The 19,681-nt window shown below is 40.6% G+C and overlaps 1 pseudogene; it reads left to right on the top strand.

Annotated features, from left to right (window-relative positions):
- The first annotated feature begins 17,765 nt into the window (after positions 1-17,765).
- LOC101516359 (large ribosomal subunit protein uL3-like) lies at positions 17,766-18,892 on the top strand (annotated as a pseudogene).
- The last annotated feature ends 789 nt before the right edge of the window (positions 18,893-19,681 follow it).

Here is a 19,681-nt window from a genome sequence, read left to right as displayed (position 1 = left end):
TTCACAGTCTGTATAAGCAATCAGCTGTCTAAATCTAAAAGTGGCCCCTTGTATCTTTACCAATTGAATAAGGTAGGCTTTGACCTTAGTCTTGCATTGCACATGTAAGGCTGACAAACCCAAGGCAGAAAGAAAGATAACCATCTCATCTATCCCTCTATGTTTACTGTGAAGGATTTCTCTGCTGGGCAGTTTGGGTTAAAACATTCAGACATATGTTAATCATGTCTAAAGAAACCCTGTCTACACCTACTCCTGGCACCTTGCTCAACCAATTCCCTGCTGATACACACAACCTTGAAATTACTGGTCACTTGTCACAGGTCCATAGGGCATCTCAGCAAGGAAGAATCACAGGAAGCACAGCCATTGTCCTTACAGAATCACAAGAGTCCCTTTGAAACTCTCACTTCAGATAAATCTCTACTCACCTCAGGAGAACATTACCTGTTTATAAAACTAGGTAGAAAAGGTGCACCATGTTCTCCACCATATACCATACTCTCTGATCTTGCAGGGCATCCTTCCTTAAGTCTCATGATGCACACTGGCAGCAAGCTCCATGCCATCATAAAGACAGGGATCCCAGTACCAAATGTAAACAAAAATTAGCATGACTATCACAGGAAGCTCAAAAAATTTATAATCCAAGACAAAATTCAAACTCAAATATAAAAGCAATTACTGTATAATACAATGTAATGAAAAGAGAGGGAAGAGGTACTTGCTTTCAGCTATGAAAGTTGTGGATGATACTATGGAATACATGGCATTTGAACAGGCCTAGGGAAAGCACATTAAATTTCAGAAATCAGACAAAAGACCACAATTGAGTAAAGAGGAAAAACAAGCAGGAAATTAAAAAGATCCTGGAATATAGATACTGTGGAAACAAAGAATTTTTTGTAAAATTCTTATTAATTTTATTATTTTCATGTCATTAAAGAATGCATTTTCTGTCTTTAAACAAGAGAATTAAGAGATTTATAAGGATTATTTTAAAAGTTATAAATTAAAAAGCACTTCTCGCCCCGACCTTCAGAGTGATTTGAAATGACCATTACATTCATGAAATATTGGCATGCTACTATAGGCAAAAAATGCAGAAGAAAAAAATTCTGGGATTTATAATTTTCAAAACAAGAATAGATGATGAGTAAATTTGAATGAGTAAATATAAACACAACCGAGTCACAGGAATATTGAGCAGTTAAAGGGAGAAAAATGAAAGACCATTCCTGTATTAGTAGAGCAGCAACAGCAGTAAAATTAACAGGAACAGGGGCCAGAGTTGTAGTAGATAAAATAGACACTTAGGACACCAGCATCCCACATCAGAGTGCCAGTTCAAGCCTTAACTATTCTCTGCTCCCAATCCAGCTCCTTGCTAATGTGCCTTTGAAGGTGCTAGATGGTGGTCAAAGTACTTGGGTTCCTGCCACTCATATGGGAGACACAGATGGAGTTCCTGGCTCCTGGCTTCAGCGTGTCCAAGCCCTAGCTGTTGCAGCACTTGAGAGATTGAGTCATCAAATGAAAGATTCTCTCTCTCCTCCTCTTCTTCATCTTCCTCCTCTCTCAATGTGAGTGTGTGTGTGTGTGTGTGTGTGTATCGGTGTGTGACTGTGTCTTTGACATAAACAAATCTTTTAAAATAACAACAGCAACAGGTATAATTACTTTGCTCTTACACAAAGCTAGTTGCTTCACAAACATTACTTAATTTAATCCTCACAAAATACAGCAATGAAAGTACTGTTAGGGATTTATTGCACCAAATGGAAACTATCCTAACTAAGAATGCATTATATATTTCAGAATTTCTGAAAGAGTAAAGTTAAAATGATTTTACTATAAAAAATGTGTGAGATAAGATTTCTTAATTAGCACGATTTAATCATTTCAAAATGTAGACACAGGACAAAAGATCACATTGCATATGCTAAAAATATTTCTATAATTGTTATTTGCCAATTCAAAAGAAAATAAACTAAGGGTTGGAGAAACAAAGGAATTTGCCCAATGTCAGATAGGCAGCAAGTGGCTAAACAATATCCTAATCCCAAAACTTCTGCCCTTAACAACATCACTTATGGGGAAGCAACAGGGAGAGGATGAGATTGAAGGTGTCAGATTAAAAACAGATGTGTATGGAAACAAGGCCCTTCAGGAGCTAGAAAGAGATCAGTGCTCTGTCACCAGTTGGTCAATGGTTTCAAGAGAAGAGAGAGGAGGCGACATCCTTCCTCCAGGACTACGGATATCACTGAAAGGAGGCCCAGGGAGGTTGAGACACAGGGAACTGGCAGCAGGCTAGAAGCGGATCCAACAGGACCTTGAAATTAATGCCAAGTCTGCCTCCAAGAGCAAGCAGCTTGTGTTTGATGACTCATTCCCCAGAACAAGAACAGCTCTTGGCCAGCAGCCACGAAGGATGCTGCATCAGGGCACTCACTGTTCTGCACCAGGAGATGCTGTAACATTCGGACCACCTCCACCAAGTTTCCCAGAGTGTGGCTGGAGTTCAAAGCCACCTTCAGCTTTGTGTAACTATTTGCTCCATTTGTTCAACTGAAGCGCAAAAAGGGTGAAAGCAAATCAAGGAGGGGATGTTGCAATTCTGAAACACTCCACAAAACACTCTCCAACCACATCTGGATTGATCGCCTAGAAAAGGCAACAGAGGCACACATAAAACTGACTGAAAATTCCTCAGGAGTAGAAGCCTCACTGGTCTGAATTTCAAAAGTCCCCAATAGGTGGCCTGTTCAGAAAGCTGTTGATTTTTATCACCAGCCCTAGTCTGAATTTGCTACAGATTTCTTTCCAAATCCAGGCAGTCAGAAGAAACCAACAAAACAATAACTCACCTGCCCCCCACCAAAAAGGGGGAGCATGTGTGAGTTGAACAGAGACAACTGGAACCTCATCATATCACCTCTTTTGAAGCCTTCTGGTAAGAGTATAAAATGAAAGAGGATTGAAAGAGGTACAGGAATAGCACAGCCACAATATGACCACATTTGCTTTTTAAAAATGACATACCAAGTTGCTGCCATTTTTAGAAAATGGCAATTTTGCCTGAAATCAAAGCGGATATTATTCTACAACAAAAATAAAGACTTGGTTTTTAAGAGCTTTTGGCACCTGGGCCCCAAAGAGCAGTATCTCCTTGTTATATTTGATTAATATTGCACAAAGAACATGATGGGGAAGTTTATCTGGAAAAAGAGAAGCACCTTTGTGAAGAAAAACAAGTATGTGGCCTTCAGGGAACTAAGCACATGTTTAATTTTGTGTTTTAAACTTCTCAGCAGACTGCAGATCTATAAAGGGAATCAGTGAAAGTGAAGATAACGGCAACTTACCCAGAGCATCAGGCTGTTTTCCGCAAGACGGGGCGAGAAGTGAGAAAGCAAAATCTTTGCTTCAGTTACACAAACTCCCTCTCCTTTGCAGAGAAACTTGGTAGATGAAATGGAGCCAAATCCTAATGCAGAGCCTCAGTGAATAACTCTGTGCTTGTCCAACACTGACATCTACTGGTCAGTTACAAGAGGTATTCCTATTTCTGAAATGATCCATTCATAGCACCAAATAAATTCATGCATGCTTTGCACAGTGCAGGACTCTTTTTCTTGGGATATCTGGAAAATATTGAACCATAATTTAAGCTTTATTAATGTAAAATATACTGGGTTGATTTACATTTCCATTTTTTAAGATATAATAATTGTTACTAAATACGGTGTGGGGGTTAAAAAATATATAGGCTCTCTAATCAGAACTTGTTGAATAAAATAATCACCTTTTTTCATCATAAAGTACTAATCAGTTACTGGCAAATGATCACCTGTACCATTAAATATTCAATAATCCTATAAGATGGAAAAATCAGGAAAACGCAGTTTCACAGAAGACCCCCAAAATCTTATAATTAAATCCAAGGTCACAGAGCAATTCAGAGGTAAAGCTAGTTCCAGAGCCCAGGTTTTCCAATTTATAGGCCAGGACTCATTACTAAGGTACATTTCCCCTTGTGAAAAGAAATAAATTACTCTCAGCCAGTGAGTATAGAGGGAGAAGGCAAATGGGGACACATAAACACGCACATCCTTTCTTTCACTCTGTACTGCTAAAGCCCTGACATTAACTAATGAGCAGGGGGAGAGAGCCGCTGTGGATGATAGCTGCACTCCATTTTAGTACATCAACAAAGACTGGGCTAAAGCTAATGAACCCGCTGGGCATTATTAACCTTCGCCTCCAGCACACCAGAATCAGCTACCACAATGAAGCTAGCAGGTTGATCTTTAAAACCCCACTGGCCTGTCATCCAACAAGATTGAGGGCTAGTTACCTAATGCCCAGACTTATCAGCCTTCCCCAACCAACACACTGAACTGCATCCTTAAGAAGCTAACAGTCTCCCTAATTATCAACAAAATTACAAGTACACGGTGACACTGGGGAAAGGAGGCATACCTGAGAACAGAGTGAATGGATTACACAATGTACTGAATTTTTCTATTCTGTGGGCAATTTACCAAATGACTCAAAATTCTACACAGGAACCTTGTTTTTCTCCTAGGATAATTATCTACAATTCTTAAAAAGACAAAATCATGAACATTGGAACATCAGAGAGCACTTCATAAATGCTTCCCAGAATGGAAATACTGCCATGAGATTCCATAGAGGGCATGGGGCATCTGCCTAGAAGAAATGCATAAGATTTCAGGACACAAAAAAAACTACCAAAACTGAATCATGATATAATGAAAAATCCAAGCAGATCTATAAACAGGAAACATATTGAATCAGTAATAAAATACCTCCCAACAAAGAAAAGCTCTGGACTTGATGGCTTAACTGCTAAAGTTTCTACCCAAGTCCTCCAGAAGTTATTCAAAACAATAGAAAAAGAGGTAATCCTTCTAAACTCTTTCTACAGTGCCATATCACCTGAATACCAAGTCACGTGAAGATACAACAGAGGAAGGAAACTAGAGATTCTCATGAACATAAACGGAAAAAAAAAACCCTCAACAAAATATTAGCCAATAGAATTCAGCAATACATTAGATGAATCATTCACCCAGACCAGATGGGATTTATCTCTGTCACCCAGGATGCTTTAACATATGCAAATCAAACCACATCAACACAGTGGAGAACAAGAGCCATAACATAGTCTCCATAGATGCAGAGAAGGCATTTGATAAAATCCAAACACCACTACATGTTAGAAAACCCTGAGGAAGACAGGCATAGAAGGAACATTCTGCAACACAGAGCAATATATGAAAAACCCAATGCCAGCATCATTCTAAATGGGGAAAGATTATAAGCTTTTCCACTAAGATCTGGAAGTAGACAAGGATATTCACTTTCACCCCTGTTATTCAACATGGTACTGCAAACCCTCAATAGGAAGATTAGGCAAGAAAAAGAAATTGAAGGAATTCAAATAAAAAATGAGGAATTAAAATGATCCCTATTCTCTGGTAACATGATTCTATATATAGGAGAAGGAAAGGACTCAATCAAGAAACTATTGGGGGCCCGGCGGCATGGCCTAGCGGCTAAAGTCCTCGCCTTGAAAGCCCCGGGATCCCATATGGGCGCCGGTTCTAAACCCAGCAGCTCCACTTCCCATCCAGCTCCCTGCTTGTGGCCTGGGAGGGAAGTCGAGGACAGCCCAATGCATTGGGACACTGTACCCGTGTGGGAGACCTGGAAGAGGTTCCTGGTTCCCGGCATCGGATTGGCGCGCATCAGGCCGTTGCGGCTCACTTGGGGAGTGAATCATCAGGCGGAGGATCTTCTTCTCTGTCTCTCCTCCTCTGTGTGTATATCTGACTTTGTAATAAAAATAAATAAATCTTTTAAAAAAGAGAGAGACTATTGGAACTCGCAAGAGAGTTTGGAAGAGTAGCTGGATACATAGTCAATGAACATATATTGATGGCCCTAGCATACAAAAATAATTGCATGGCTAACAAAGAACTCCTATGCCAAGTCACCTTTAAATAGTGGAAAAGAAGCTTAAATAGTACCTTGTAATAAACCTAAGCAAAGATGTGTAAGACTTTTATTTTGAAAATGACAAAACAATTTTAAAAAGAAATAGAAGACTACATTAACAGAGAAAATGTATCATGTTCCTGGATCAGCAGGTTCAACATCATCAAAATGTCCATATCACCAAAAGTAATATGCAGGTTCAATGCAATCGCAATCAAAATCCCAACAACATTCTTCTCAGAAATAGAAAAGATGATACAAGAATTCATTCGGAAACACAAGAGGCCAGAATAACCAAAGCTATCCCGAAGAATTAAAGCTGGAGGAATCACAATTCCAGACCTCAAGACATACTACAGGGCAGTGGTAAGCAAACAACCTGGTACTGGCATAGACATAGAAAAGAAGATCAGTGGAACAGAACAGAAACTCCAGAAGTGTGCCCACACATACACAGCCAACTAATCTCCAACAAAAGAACTGAAAATAATTCAGGGGGAAAAAAATTGGTCTCTTCAACAAATACTGTTGGGATAGCATTGGACAGCAGCCTGCAGAAGTAAAAAACAAGACCTCCACATCTCACTTTATGCAAAATCAGCTCTAAATGGATCAAGGCCCTAAAACTGTACCCAGAAACCATCAAACGATTGTAGGAAAATACAGGAAGCACTCTGCAAGACATAGATAGGCATTGGCAAACGCTTCTTAGAGTAGTCACCAAAAGCACAGGCCGTGAAATCCAAAGTAAACAAATGGGACTACATCTAAGAAGCTTTTGTACAACAAAGGAGATAATCAGCCAAATGAAGAAGCAACCAACAGAATGGGAAAAAATTTTGGATACTACACAACAAATAGAGCAGTAATATCTAGGATTTAAAAAGAACTTCAGAAACTCAACAACAGCTAAACAAACAACCCTATTTAGAAATGGGTGAACATTATGAACCTAGAGGGGAGAACAGTGGGGAGGGGAGGGAATTTGGGGGGAGAGCTCACTGCCAACTAAACTGTATCAAAAAACAATAAAAAAATAAGAAAAAGAAATGGGTGAAGGAAGTGAGCAGGCATTTTTCAAAAGAATGAATTCATATGGCTAATAGACATTAAGAACAAAGGAAAACTCCTGTGCCCTAGCTATTGGGGAAATATAAATAAAAACCTCATTGAGATTCTACCTAACTCCAGTGAGAATGGCCTACATTCGGAAATTTACTGACAACATCTGCTGGCGTCAAAGTGGGGAGAAAGGCATTCTATTTCACCGTAGGTGGGAATGTAGGCTGGTAAAGACACTATGAAAATCAGTATGGAGAGTGCTAAGGTAATTGAAAATTGATCTACTGTATGACCCAGCTATCCCATTCCTGGGAATTAATCCAAAAGAAACGAAATCTACATGTGAGGAAAAGACCTGCAAGCCTATATTTATAGCAACATAACCCACAATAGTGAAGACATGGAAACAACTCAGATGCCTGTTGAAAGAGCAATTGACAAACAGTGGTCCATCTACTCCATGTAACAGTATTCAGCTATCAAAAGGACTGAAACTCTAACATTTGTAACAGACTTGTCACCACTGGAGACCATTATGTTCAGTGATTCAAGGCAACATTCATGCTAAATATGAAACATTATGTAGGTAAACATGCGCATACATATATTCTCATAGATGAATTGTGTAATGAAGCATAAGTGAAGATACGCTGCCGTATGCATCTCTACTTCTTTTTTTTTTTTTTTTTTTTTTTTAAAGATTTATTCATTTTATTACAGCCAGATATACAGAGAGGAGAGACAGAGAGGAAGATCTTCCATCCGATGATTCACTCCCCAAGTGAGCCGCAACGGGCCGATGCGCGCCGATCCGATGCCGGGAACCTGGAACCTCTTCCAGGTCTCCCACGCGGGTGCAGTGTCCCAATGCATTGGGCCGTCCTCTACTGCCTTCCCAGGCCACAAGCAGGGAGCTGGATGGGAAGTGGAGCTGCCGGGATCAGAACCGGCGCCCATATGGGATCCCGGGGCTTTCAAGGCGAGGACTCTAGCCGCTAGGCCACGCCGCCGGGCCCATGCATCTCTACTTCTGAATGATGGGATGATTCCCCATGATACTGTTAAATATGCCATAAAAATATGATACTAGATTTTCTACCTTTGCCCATACATTCTACAATGTCATGATGCACTTAAATATTCAAATGTTGGACTTGTGCCAGTTGCTGAAGGACTATACTCATGTAATAATATGGAGGAAAGTGGAATATGGGGTGGAAAGTGGAGAAGCAAATCCCTATACCTACAAAACTATATCATGCAAACTAATAAAAATAAATAAATAAACTGTTAAAATAGATAAAACAAATTTGGTCATTGAAAATAATAACAATTTAAAAATGAAATTCAAAAATTCATATGAGATCTTCAGCCAATGTATTATGAATGATTCAACTTGGAAACAGTTCTTCTGGCCTTATTTAAGCCTTCAAATGACCCAAGTTCCTGGCCAATATCTTGGCTGCAAACTTGTTACAGACCCTAAGCCAGCTACACTCAGCCTAAAAAAAATAATAATAATAAAATGGAAATCAAAGGGAACAAAAGCTGTTAGCGGAAGTGGCTATCTGTTGTAACTGTTGGTGTTGGGCAGGGTTGTGGCAGAGAGCTAGAAAATAGTTACTAGCTGGGTTAATACGTCATAACCTGGATAAGGGCCATGATCAGGGCAGAGTTGAGCCAAATTTTTGTGTGCTTTTCAAACATAGTGGGCATTCCTCCCTACAAACCAGACATTAGGAAATAAATGCAGAATATGTGGTGGAGAAGAATGCGCCGTATGGGATTTTGCTGTTTTGAGAATGTAGGGGGTAGGATGTTCATTAGGGTAATAGATATGTTTTCAGAGAAAGAGATCTAACTGCTCTGTTATGTCCCTGATTCTAAGCAGATATTGAGAAATGGAGCCCAGTTGATTGCATGAGCAACACAGGTTATTCTGATGTGCAGCAGTCTTAGAACTACCTCAAAAAGGAAGTTAGGGGTGCAGAACATTCAGCTGCCAGTGAGCATTCTGCCCAGTGTACAAAGTGAGTTCTCGTCATTTACCATTTTCTGATAAAACAATAGAGCCTGAAAAGGCCATTCACTTTGATCATATTGTGGGATTAATCATGATGGTTAAAGTATTGTTCCTTAATTCGAGCTCATTTCCAAGAGGCAGCAGAGTAACAGTAACTCCACGTCTCAGGTGCAGAAATCCAGACCACTGAAGTAACTGGAGACTTGAACTACAAAACACATCAATGATTTAGTCCACTCTCCTTCAGAAACAAAAACATAGCTAATTTCAGGCCGTCAAGAAACTACTTCCATAAAAGGAAAATACATATACCTGGAGACGGAAGGAGATAATGTGTGATATTTGGACTCCAGAGTCACAGTCCTTAAACCCAGGCATCATTTGAAATTTCTACTTTCTTTCTGTCCTTATGCCTCCCCAACACACACCAACTTCATATTAGAAGGACTCCTTTCCCAAAATATGTGTGTACTTTAAACTCAAATATGCTTTTTTAAGGATTTACTTATTTTTATTGGAAAGTCAGATATACAGAGAGATAAGGAGACAGAGAAGGATCTTCCATCCACTGGTTCACTCTCCAAGTGGCCACAACCACCAGAGCTGAACCTTTCCGAAGCCAGGAGCCAGGAGCTTCCTCTGGGTCTCCCACGCAGGTGCAGGGTCCTAAGACTTTGGGCCATCCTCCACTGCTTTCCCAGGCCACAAGCAGGGAGCTGGATGGGAAGCAGGGCTGCCAGGATACCAACTGGCACCCACATGGGATCCCGGCGTGTTCAAGGCGTGAACTTTAGCTGCTAAGCCACCGTGCCGGGTGTAATTCTTTAATTGCAAAGCATACCTAGCGTGGTAGCCTAGCAGCTAAAGTTGTCACTTTGCATGTACCAGGATCCCATATAGGCACCGCCAGTTGTGTCCTGGTGGCACTGCTTCATATCCAGCTCTCTGCTTGTGGCCTGGGAAAGCAGTTTGAGGATGGCCCAAAGCTTTGAGAACCTGCACCTGCGTGGGAGACCTGGAAGAAGTTCCTGACTCCTGCCTTCAGACTGGTGCAGCTGTAGCCATTGTGGTCACTTGGGGAGTGAATCATTGAACAGAGGATCTTCCTCTCTTTCTCTCCGCCTCTCTGTATATCTGAGTTTCCAATAAAAATAAATAAACCTTTTTTTAAAAAAAGAATCGCAGATGGAATTGAGTATTTGTTGAGTATTATTTAAGAGCTAAGAACTCTTCTAAGGTCTTTGTATATATTACCACCACCATATGATCTAAATATTATCAATATCTTCTCTATTTGACACATAAAGATACCCAGGGCACAAAGAAAAAATAAACTTTTCAGAGTTCCCATAGGTAGCAAGTAACAGATCTTAGCTAGATTTTTCAACCTAAAATGTCCACAGTCAGTGACCCCACACTTAACACCATGCTCTAGTGCTACTCACTGAGAAATTCTGCAGATTCCACCTATAATTTTCCCCTGTCAAAAAATCTCCACACGCATTTAGCCTATTGGGAAGGGCCATCCTAGAGAAACACATTTACTTTGTATGATCCATTGTCCCCTAAAGTTGTTTGATAAAAGAGTCGTATTTTACAAAATTCCTACTAAATTTCCCAGGAACAACTAGGCTAACCTACTCTGGACTGGATGAAAAAGATCACTCTCTTGCCCAATCTATTAGCCATTGTGAGAATGGGGTTGGGGAGGGAGGGAGAGTGTGTGTGTGTTCATGTGCATGTATGCTCTGGAACAGTGCCTGAAGCCGAATAAGTGCAACATACATGTTTACTCACAGTGGCAGTGTCTTTCTTGACACATACCGATGCCTTTATCACATCTTGGACTAACTTGAAGGACAAAGAAGGGAGAGGCCTACATTACTTCTCCTAGAGTCCACAGATGTATTTTGTATTACTGACAGCAAAAATATCAAACTATCATCTCAATCCTCACACAGGCAACACTTTGTCAGAGGGAAGCACAGCATGCCACCAACTAGAAGACAAATGATTAGCAAGCTCTATGTATATCATTGATATGGGGCAGTTCCCCATCATCACCTTGGAAGCTTTAAAGTGCTTACCACCTTCACACAATTCATCTGGAAGTTTTAAGCTCTTAGCTTCAATTGCTTCAAATAGATAGAGATTTGGTGTAGCATTCAGAAATCTCATTCAAATTTCTCTACTTCCAGAAATACTACTTGATATCATAGAATCTTCAACTTGGTAGGGTCCTGGATGAGAAAGGAGGCAAGATTATGCCCTTAACATTTAGTACTTTCATACTAAGGAACAAGAGATGGAAAGGCCCAAAACTACAGGGTAAATTGCGACCCCTATGGCTGTTCCTGTTAGGTAATTAACAATATGCAACTCCCAAACTACATCAAGCAACAGGTGAAAGCATGATGTAAATGTTCATAAACAGTATTTCTGTGATTTTTCACCCAAATCTATCACCATGATAGTGTTGAGTTCCCCATAATCTCAGGAGCTGTCTTAATTGTATTCTTAAAAGAAACTTTCTCTACTTTGGGGACTCCCTAACCTCTATTACCTATAGAAGCTACATTTTAGATACTTCATCACTAACAGTGCCCGCCATGAAAGATGAGGGCATTGACGTTTTTAGCAAGGATATTATGTCCCGCTGTTCCCACTAGGGCCACATCAAAGCACTGATGATGCCTTGTGCTGGTTTTGATCCCAAATGCCACCAGGTGCTACTGCTGTGCCAATTACTGGAGGCTGGGTAGCATCTGCAGCTATCTACTGCCCTCCCCCGCACCTCCCCTCCGCATCACTGCTGTGCTAAAGATTTTCTAAGTGCCAAGGCTGAGTTTTGTTCCCCCAAAACTCCATGTGCCAAAGTTGACTGTGTTCTGTGCTGACTCTCCACTAGGTAGGCATAAAATCTGCCTCATCTCCTTTCCAATACCTCCTGAAGACCTTTGGAGAAACTTGCTCTTCTGTTTGTATTGTGCTTTTACTTTTAGCATCTTTTTGCATGTTATGTAAAAGCAAACCCCTGGGAACTTAGCCAATGAGTAAATCTGAATAATGGGTAATAGTCTATGCTCAGATGTACCAAACCGTCTCTCAATTAAACCTAGCATGTGCATGCAGCTCTCTTTCTTAGGAGACTCCTTAGTAGACCAAGTGAATGGTAAGCCTCTTCGCAGCATGTCAAACATGTCTGAATCCTAGTGGAAAATCTCTTAGGCTCCCCACTCCCGGAGATACTACTCCCAGCACATCAATCTTGCAGACCAATCTGAAAGACTATAAAAAGATGCAGTGGCATCTTTCTAGCACTAAACAAATAAAATTCAAATTCACATCCCATCATTTACCAGCCATGTGAACCCTGGACAGGCCATTTAACCTATACCTACTGCTTTTTTTTAAAGATTTATTTTTATTGGAAACTTTACCCCGTGGGCAATGGAGAGTCACTGAAATAACCAGTTTTGTGCTGTAGCCTTTTTTAAGATTTATTTTTATTAGAAAGTCAGATATACAGATAAGAAGAGACAGAGAGGAAGATCTTCCATCCAATGATCCACTCCCCAAGTGACTGCAACAGCTGGAACTGAGCCAATCCAAAGCCAGGAGCCGAGAGCCTCTTCCGGGTCTCTCACATGGGTGCAGGGTCCCAAGGCTTTGGGCTGTCCTGCCCTGCTTTCCCAGGCCACAAGCAGGGGGCTGGATGGGAAGTGGGGCTGCTGGGATTAGAACCAGCACCCATATGGGATCATGGCACGTGCAAGGCAAGGGCTTTAGCTGCTAGGCTATTGCACCTGGCCTCTAACTACTGCTTTAATAATTTCCTTCCCTACTCCCAGGTTTGTCTGTTCAAGAAGTATTGAACATGTTTCTCTTTCACTGTTATTATTTTGTGATTTTTTTTATATTTTAGGTTTTTATTTGTACAAAAGGAACAAATTTCCTATATTTCATAAATACAGTTTTAAAAGCATAATCATACTTCCCAACCCACCCTCTCTCGCTCCCACTCTCCCGCCTCATTCCTAATTTGTGCAACAGCACACTTTCAATTGACTTTATAATCACAAGGTTAACCCTGCACTAAATCAAAGAATTCAGCAAATAGTAAGCAGAAAAAAAAAAAAAAACCACTGTTCCTCAAGTGTATAGACAAGGGTTATAAACAATAATCAAATCTCAGCACATCAATTTAGCTCAAACACACAAAAAAAAACACAATACTGGGTCTGTTAGAGACACAATGAACAGCTATACATTTCACCAGCAAACATAATAAAACAAGATTTTAAAAAAATAATAGTTATGTTCTTCCTAATCACGCTTCATTTTACACATCATCTCCTGCCTCATAACTCTGTAAAATGAGCATAATTAACACTATTTCACAAATGAGGAAAACAGAAGGTTAGTGAGGATCATGGACTTATTCAAATCACAAACCAATGAAGTGCTGGATCTGGGATTCAAATTCAGATCTGCCTAATGCCAGCATCTGTGACTTTTCCATGATGATATTGCCTTAGGTATATAAATAGCCATGACAAAAGGCAGAAACTTATACAACTCATAAAGCATAGATGAAGTACCATGGAAATCAAACGAAATGCATATGAAAGTGCTTTATAAACAATCAAGCTGACACAATTGTAAGGTGTTCCTGTAATTGTCATTAGGTTAAGTGCTCTATAAAATATGCTGGCTGTAAATTTCCATCTGTAAATAGGAGTTAACCAAGCTTTTTAGATATATAAAAAAAGAAAGGAATGTTTGATTTCAGCGGCAACAGATCATTGGAAAGCAACTGGTACCTCAGATTCAATCACTACTCCAAATAGCCCAGCATTTGTAATATGTGCATGGGTAACCTAGGTGAAGCAATCGAGAGCCCCAGGAGCTCAATGATAACCACCTGAGAAGATTGAAAATGAGTTCAGCACATTGCAGTATTCTACATGGCCCTCCTGAGAGGATGTATTTGAATGGGCCATTAAGATCACTTGGTGAAGCATGTCGTGTTCAAGATGTGTAGACCACTGTGACCACTATGAGTAAGACCACATGCCCCAGCAGGGTGTAAGGAGCAGCCAATGGAATTCAGGCTGACACAGAGACTCTGTTGTGACTTCAAGGTCTAATAAGCACAGCATTTACTGAAAACTAAGAGGAAAGGAGGAAGCTCTGTCACAGGCTACTCTCCCTAGAACTTGATTCATCTGGGGATGTTAGAGAAGTACAGAACCATCATGGCACATTTCTATATAAGGGTAAGGTTAAATAATCCCTGTGCAATTGAAACTAACAGGAAATAACTGTGAGGCTTGTTTCCCTGAGGCTTCCAATACTATCACCAACAGTCTCTATTGCCTTTATAGTCATCCAATAGCATCTGCAGGAGATTAATTCTGGGACCTCTCACCTCCTTACCCCCAGGGGAAGATAATAAAATCTGAGGATGTCCAAGTCCCTTATGTAAAATGGCATGATGGGGCCAGCACCGTGGCATAGTAGGTTAAGCCACCACTTGCCATGCAGGCATCCCTTATGGGTGCTAGTTCATATCTTGACTAGCCCACTTCCAATTCTGCTCCCTGCTAATATGCCTGCAAAAGCAGCCAACCATGGTCCAAAATTTTTGGTCCCCTGCACTCATGTGGGAGATAAAGGACAAAGCTCCTGCTTGCTTTTGCTCTGGCTCAGCTCTGACTGCTGCCACCATTTTGGGAGTGAGACAAATGATGGAAGATCGATCTCTCTCTCTCTCTCTCTCTCTCTCCTTTATGCTGCCTTTCAAATAAATAAAATGAATTTTCAAAAATGAATAGATAGAATGGCATAACAACCTTCATATATCCTCTCATACACTTTAAATCATTTCTACAATACTTATAATATTAAACACAATGGAAATTATAAGTAAATAACTGGTACTTTGTTTTATTTAGGGAATAATGACAAGAAAAGTCTACATATGATAAGTACAGATTTTTCTATATCTGTGAATCTGTAAATGTGAAGACAGAGGAAAGTCTGTACTGCATTTCAAAATGGATTTCATTTGCAGCTAAAAGAGGAAAACCTGTCTTTCCAGACTCACTAGCACTCCAATGGTGATGACAAGTTTGTAATACTATTTATCCGTCCTTTGCTCAGAATAAAACATGTGTTTGGTTTTCTGATCTAAGGGCAGAAGTGAATGGAATGGGCTGAGAACTGGACAAATCTCCACACAGATGGCCAAAAAGTCCTACGAGTTGAATTGCCCTTTCTGCACATCTCTTTCATTCATAATTCATACCTAGGGTGCTAAAACTAATCTACCTTCCTTACCATTCTAAACAAGCTTTTCCTAATCTTAATAGTCCACAACATACCAAAATTCTTTGCTGTCAGAAAGCATAAAAAACTGATTGAATGTTTCCAGAATAAAAGATCAGTCTTCAGTCCATAAAATTAATCTCATTAAAAGATTCATTTCCCAACTTAGTCCAAGAGAAAGACTGTTTTGGTAGGTAAAGGAAAAACATATTTCCTTTTATAAAAAAGATTTATTCATTTCTATTGGAAAGGCAAACTTACAGAAAGATCTTCAATCTGCTGATTCATTCTCCAAATGGCCACAACGGCCGGAGCTGAGCCAATCCGAAGTCAGGAGCTTCTTCCATGTCTCCTACGGGGTGCAGGGTCCCAAGGCTTTGGGTCATCCTCTGCTGCTTTCCCAGGCCACAAGCAGGTAGCTGGATGGGAAGTGGAGAAGCCAGGATACAAACCAGCATCCATATGGGATTCCAGTTGGAGCTGGAGGATGAGCCAATTGAGCCATCACACTGAACCCAAGACATGTTTCTTTACCTACAATGGCACAAATTTCAAGAGATGCAATGTATACAAAATAGAAGCTTCCACTATGAGGCTGTTTTGCCATATAATACTACTTATTCATGAAAGACATCCATTGTGAGACTGGAGGGGAGAACAGAGTGGAGGGGAAGGAGCTTGGAGGAGAGGGAAGGAACACCCCAGCAACAACTAAACTGTATCAAAAAAACAATTTTAAAAAGTTGCTACTGAGGTAACTGGGAGTTACTCTGAAATCTGGATCCTAAAGCAGCCTCTGAGGCAGAGACATGATCATAATAGGGATGTATAATATTATGTTTCCCCTTTAGGCCTGAGAGTCAATTTGGAAAGCTTGTGCCAAGAAACAAACAAACAAACAAATCCCTAGGTCCCTCATCAAATCTATTGAAGCAGAATATTCAGACTGATAACAGAGCTTGTATAATATTAATAAGTGTTGTATCTTATTTATTGAACACATGCTATGTACACCAGGCGTAAGTATTTAACATGTACTATCTCATTTGTTTCATTTATCTATCTAGCTATCTACCTACCTATGAGAGAAAGAGAAACAGAGAGAGAATGATTCAGTCCCTAAATGCCTGAAAAGCCAAAGCTGGGCCAGACCAAAGCCAAGAGCTGGGAACTCTATCTAGGTGTCCCACATGGGTGGCAAGTGCCCAACCACTTGAGTCATCAGCCACAGCCTCCCAGAGTACACATTAGCAGGAATTGAACCCACACACTCTAATACAGGATGCAGGTGTTCCAAGTAGCGTCCTAACTCCTGCAGCTAACACCTACTCAATATTATTTAAGTACTAGTATTATGATCACTTACAGAGACCTAGGACTGTCTTCACGGTGCTCCTTAAGCATCTATGTTCAATATTCTCCCTTGATCCATTTACAAACAAATGCTCTTACATATGGACCAAATTGTTATTTTATTCCCCTGAAGCTTACCAACTTTACGGTATAATTTCCTAGGTAGAATAAGTCTGTCTTCAGCTGAAAAAAGACAAGACACAAGCCCACAGCTCTGCCTCCTTTATACTACTTCTCCTTCTTGTTCAGTGACCTATAGAATATGCAGTAAGACTGCCTGAAAAATTCAGTCTGAAAATAAATCTCTTTTCCACTGTACAATTATTCAGTAGAAGGGTGGCAGAGGCCTTAAAACTGTCATTTGAAAGAAGGATCTTCTTGGTCTTAAAAGAGTAATGCATGTCAATTCCACAAGTAGTAAATTATAACAATAACTATAATCTACATTTAGTAGTCCAGACATTGTACTATGTCCTCTAAATTTACTAATTTAACCTTTACTATAATTCTACAAGGCATACATTATTATTATTCTCATTTTCATGAGTAAAAAGATGAAGGCCTAGAAAAGCAAAAATATTTACAAGAAATAGCCTGGCTATTAATGACAGAACTGATATCAACTCATGGTCTATATGACCCAGAATTCATGTATCACTCAGTCCATAATGTCAGGACAAAAGAGTAAGTAGTACTTAAGTATTCATTAACTATGTCTAAATATGTGTGGGGTTTGGAGATGATGTTTCAATTGGGGTGTGTGTGTGTGTGTGTGTAAAGAAAGGTTTTTTGGGGTTTTTTTTGTTTGCTTGCTTGCTTGAATGAAAATATCGTGAATTAGTTCAATTTTAAAAGAGGACAACTTTCTCAGGCATCCCTGAAGGTAGTTGTCTGATCTAATAGATATGACATAAATTCAAGATCCTCCCAAAAAAGTGTGTTAGAGATCCACTAGTGGACTTGGCAGAAGATGTCTCACTGGAAATTCTCTGGTCCCAGACATGGGTCCCTGAGCTTCCTGTCAGAGGCATAGCAGCAGGCATTGCCAGAAGGTGAAATTCCCCAAGGACCACTCCTCCCAGCCTGTTCTCGCAGCTTTCCTGGGCTCCAAGGCTCGCCTGACTCATACTGTATGGGAAGCTGATGGGCTGGGATCCAAGGTGAACAAGAAGGAAGTTGTGGAGGCTGAAACTACTGTGGAGACACTGCCCATGGTGGCTGTAGGCATCGTGGGCTATGCAGGGACTCCTTAAGGCCTCCACACCTTTAAGGCCATCTTATCAGTGATGAGTACACAAGGTGCTTTTACAAAAATTTGTCTAAGTCAAAAAAGAAGACCTTCCCCACATATTCTAAAAAGTGGCAGGATGGCATCAGCAAGAAGCAGCTGGGGAAAGACTTCAGCAGTATAAAGACGTGTCAGGTCATCTGCATGGTCGCCAACATGCAGATAGGCCTGCTTCTTCCACAGCAGAGGAAGGCCCACGTGATGAAGACACAGGTGAATGGAGGCACCGTGGTGAAGAAACTGGACTGGGACCAGGAATTTCTGGAGCAGATCCCAGTGAACCATGTGTTTGGCTAGTATAAGGTGGTCAATGACACTGGCATGACCAAGGGCAAAGACTACAAATGGGTCACCAGCCACTGGCATATGAAGAAGCTATACTGAACTGTGCAAGGTCATCCGTGCTTGGTGCACAGCACTCTGCACATGTGACACACTCCATGGCATGCGTCAGAGAGAAAGGCTACTACCACTACACAGAGATCAACATGAAGAACCACAGGATTGGGCCAGGCTACCTGATCAAGGATGACAGGCTAATCAAGAACAATATCTCCACCAGCTATGACCTGTCCTACAAGAGCATCAACTCTATTGGTGGCTTTACCCATTACAATGATATGACCAGTGATTTCATCATGCTTAAAGGCTATGTAATAGGGACCAAGAAGCAAGTGCTCATCCTCCACAAATCACTTTTGGTGCAGACCAAATGGCTAGCCCTGGAGACTGACCTTAAGTTCATCCACACAACCTCCAAGTTTAGCCATGCCTGCTTCCAGACTGCAAAAGCAAAGGGGTTCTTTTGAACTTAACATAGCATTGCAAAGAAAGAAAGAGCCTAATGTCAGGAACAAATTGTGAAGCTGGTGGCATGACAATATACGACTTTCCAGTGGAAAACAGAAGTGTGTTACAATTGTTAGAACTGTTGCACACTTATCAAGGAGGATAGACAGGAAATAATTTCCTCCTCCAAAGCTAACATCTGAGGAGATTATCCAGCAACCACTTCAGTTCTCAGGAATGAAATCTCACTTTTTGTATCATCTTCAAAACATATATTTCAGTGTTGGTAACAGAGACAGCCAGGCATTTTAGCCAAATAACTACATAGAGATCAGCAATTCTGAAACCCTGTGCCCTACTCAGAGATTCTCCAATCCTCTACCCAACACTTTTTTAGTCAAGATCTTGAGAATACTTCCCAAACTAGCTTTTAGCCTCCAAAAATGCAAGGTCTTTTCCAGACCCTGCATGATCAAACTATCATTAGTGTCAGTACATGTTACAGCTTTTATAGGGAAATGCAGAAGCCTCAAACTGTCCTCTTTGTAATTCATGATTGTAGTGAGAAACAATGATATGGTCTAAGAGGTAAGAAAGAGGCAAAGAGAATTCTCAGCAGTATAGCAACACTTCTTGTTCAAGTTGCTACCAACTCTTCTCCAGGTGGCTAAGCTGTCAGAGCTGGGAATGGGAAGAGGTACACTGGACATGAAAGAACTCATTTCCCGTTGGATCCATGTGCTAGAGAATCCATGCCCCCTGCAAGCAGATACTTGAGCACCCTCTCCATCTTAGTTTCTCACTCTGCA

The sequence above is a fragment of the Ochotona princeps genome, chromosome X (genome assembly GCF_030435755.1).
Source record: "Ochotona princeps isolate mOchPri1 chromosome X, mOchPri1.hap1, whole genome shotgun sequence".
Classification (NCBI taxonomy): Eukaryota; Metazoa; Chordata; class Mammalia; order Lagomorpha; family Ochotonidae; genus Ochotona; species Ochotona princeps.
This window is presented reverse-complemented; position numbering and strand designations above follow the sequence as displayed.